At 37.6% G+C, this 3610-nt stretch overlaps 1 protein-coding gene across 1 annotated transcript in view; it reads right to left on the bottom strand.

Moving 5' to 3' along the window:
- Window positions 1-3610, bottom strand: part of UBAC2 (UBA domain containing 2) — a 173821-nt gene that overhangs the window by 93239 nt on the left and 76972 nt on the right. The gene's annotated exons all lie outside the window — the stretch shown is intronic.

Below are 3610 nucleotides of genomic sequence, written 5' to 3'. Positions count from 1 at the left end.
TCTTCTATAAGTACCACCTTATTCTTTTTTTTTTTGAGACACAGTCTCAAGCTGTTGCCCTGGGTACAGTGCCATGTACACACAGGTCACAGCAACCTCAAACTCTTGGGCTCAGGCAATCCTCTTGCCTGAGCCTCTCAAGTAGCTGGGACTGGGACTACAGGTGCCCGCCACAATGCCCGGCTATGTTTTTGTTGTAGTTGTCATTGTTGTTTTAGTTGGCCCGGCCGGGTTTGAACTTGCCAGCCTTGGTGTATGTGTAATATGGATTATGGACTAGAATTCTTTTTTCCTTTTTGCTATAAAGTACATTATTTGGACAATTGCCAAATATGAATAAAGTGATACATAACCGATATGTTTAGGACATGATGTCTACAAACTGCTTTAAAATGATTCAGAAAACATACCATGTGTATGTAGAGAGAAAATGAAAAAAATAAACATGGAAAATGTAAACAGCCATCTGGGTTTATTGGTATAAAGGGAGTTCTTTCTCCTATTCCTACAACTTTTCTATAAGCCTGAACTATTTTAGAATTTTTAAAAAGTATGAAACATAAGTGGCAGCATTTTAGCACTACTAGAAAGACAGCACAGTTTCTTCAGTCTATTAAAATAAAAGTAATAGCTTACTAACAGGAGTGTCATGTAGTGAGCACTTCTTCAGATCCCATTCTCAGGGGCATTTCCCCCTCAATCTGAAACTTTTTTACCTCATGTGTTCATACTATACTTCTCATTTTGCACCAAAATTTGAAAACAATACTAAAAGTTGTCTATGGACCCTGACATTTATGTCTACAAACATTTGCATTACCAGAGTTGAAAATACACATAGGCCAGACGTGGTAGCACATGCCTACAGTCCCAGCTTCTTGAGAGGCTGAGGCAGGAGGATCCCTTGAGCCCAGGAGTTTGAGGCTGCCGTGAGCTATTATCATGCCATTGCACTTCAGCCTAGGTGACAGAGTGAGGCCTTGTCTCAAGGAGAGGAGAGGAGGGGAGGGGAGGGAAGGAGAAGGGAGGGGAGGAGAAAGAAAAGAAAAGAGAAGAAAAAAGAAAAGAACATAGACTTAGGAAGCCTCAGCTCACTAAGTTTATATACTCAAATTCTTTTCTAGTATAGTGAGATGATCATCCACTAGACTTGTTTACCTTGGAAAATGGCATTCAGATGTGTTGCACAGAGGGAAGTGTCTGAGCTAAAAGTCAGATGGGCATAAATTTCCATCCAGGAGGACCACTCAAACATCAGTCATCCAGTGACTCAATCATCCTCAAATTCTCGGCTTTCCTACACAGAACATAGCAATAGAACAGCTGCCCTTGGGGCACTGTAGCAGGTATTAATTTAAATCAGAACCACTTATTAACATATTTAAGAATTCTTAAGTAAAAGGGTAAATTTTGCTGTGAAAAACGTATCTCCAAATGGAACATATAATGTCAATATTTCATATTGTTACTCCTTTTTTTTTCCTCCATGTTTTCACTGATATTAATGAACTTATCATTGGTCTAGTTATTCTATATACAACAAATATTAAGTTATTCTATGAGTTAGGTGTTATTCTACACTCTCAGATAATAACTGACAGCTATAAAGACCAAGTTGCTCTCTGAGTCTCATGTCCTAAAAGCAAATATTAATCATTAAGTAAGTAATATACTTTTAGGGGAGAGGAGAATTTTGCATGTTGATTCTGGCATCCAAGACTAGTTGTTTGTCCTCCCGAATATTCTCTGAGCTACTTCAATAATAAATCCCCTTTCTGCTGCATCAGCCAGAGTTCCTTCTACTACTTCAACTAACAATCCAGCCCAAACAAGCATGCCTATACTCTTGAAATTGATAAGCCTTTTTTCTGTTGAATTCAGGTAACACAAGCAGATCAGATGTTTCAGAACTCAACATATAACATATACAAAAAAATTCAACCCTAAGATATGCATGAGATTATTTCTCTGTGTTGTATATTTTGCCATGGTTACCAGAACATGGTTAGTGCTGTGAACTTTTTTTCTTAGAATAATACAATGATCTGAATCTAAAATCTTTCATAAGGTACAACTTTCCTATTATAAACAAGAACAGGAAGTGAATCTTGAATACAACCAGACTTCTATTTCCCTTTACTATTAAATAATCTATTTTGCTGTCACCTGAAATCTGACTTAACTAGCATTGAACTTCCCATTATCCTATCCTGGTAGCAGTTATTAATATTTTTATTTCTGTTTGACCAAAGCTGTCTCCTATTAGACTGGAAATTTTGACGTGCTCAAATATTTTAAGTCCTGAGAGGAAGACAGCTAAAATAAAGGAATTGAGTAGCAAAGCAACTTAGAAAAGCAGAAATGAAAACAGATGTCAAACTTCTTTGAAACAAATTTATACTAATAGCTTCAACCAAAGCTATTTCAGTCAGCTACTAGAAATATTTTCAACAAGCTTCATAGGTCATGAGCTCCTGAAGGGTGTGGGCTAACTCTTTCCAAGGTTCTATTTACCACCCAACACTATGCCTGTATGGTCTTCTATCAAAAGCAATTGTGCCTCCAAGTGTCATTTGGCAAAATCTAGAGGCATTTTTAGTTATCATGACTGGGAGAAGAGGGTTTTGCTTCTGGCATCTACTGGATAGACGACAAGGATACTGCTAACTATCTTCTAATGCACCAAACAGCCTTCTACAACAAAGGATTATATGCCCAAAATGTCAAGACTACCGAGGTTGAGAAAACTCTAGGTTTGGTCAACTATGCCACTGGCCTTCACGCTCAAATATGAAATCAATGAGGCTGCATGCAGCCTTCTGGTGAAAGCTTATACACCACTTTAAGCGGGATATATTAAATCTGTCCCATAGAAAAAAACTCTGGCCACTGAGACTGTCACTCTGAAATCCCTGCAGTGCTAAAAGCCTGGGTCTCCTTTCATAATTAGCAATCCCTAAATTTAACTGTATGTCACTATGACTCAGAAGGCATGGGCTTCAAATATTACTAATATCTCAACTAAATCGACCAGCAATCTTGTTTCCTGATCATTCCTCAGACCATGTCAAATGCATTAAGTGAAACAAGAAAAGCTGTTTCCTCTAGTTATACATCTTCTAATGCCAAGACTTTTCTTTTATCAGTTTATAGAAAATGGTGTTGAATGTTTCTGCTCCTGGTTTCTCAAAAGAGATGAGAGTTCCAACCTCCCAGGGTAATTGTGAGGACTGAAAGGAGCACATCAATGGGCACACTCACACGGGCATGGTGTGTGCTCACTGACTGCTAAGGTGTAACACGGTGCCCAGTGCAATGCTGGACACGTGGCATCTAACACCCAAATACTAAACTGAATTGAAAGAACTTTCTGGTCAAGAGATATCCTGAAAATATAAGAATAAATGGATTGTATGTTTCTCTCTAGGTAAGATCTTAAAAATGATTTTATAAATCTGTAACATTACAATCCATTAAAAATATCATTAAGCCCAAATTTGAAATTTAATTTTTGTACTTCATGACTAACAGATTTGAGGCAGACTATGAAGGAAAGGAGGGAAGAAAAGAGAAAAAGAAAAAAGGGCATCAGTAAGTGCAAAAAAAAAAA

The sequence above is a fragment of the Otolemur garnettii genome, unplaced genomic scaffold (genome assembly GCF_000181295.1).
Source record: "Otolemur garnettii isolate 467f Iridium unplaced genomic scaffold, OtoGar3 scaffold00034, whole genome shotgun sequence".
NCBI classification, from domain to species: domain Eukaryota; kingdom Metazoa; phylum Chordata; class Mammalia; order Primates; family Galagidae; genus Otolemur; species Otolemur garnettii.
Note: the sequence above shows the minus strand (reverse complement) of the source record. Positions and strands in the feature narration are given on the sequence as shown.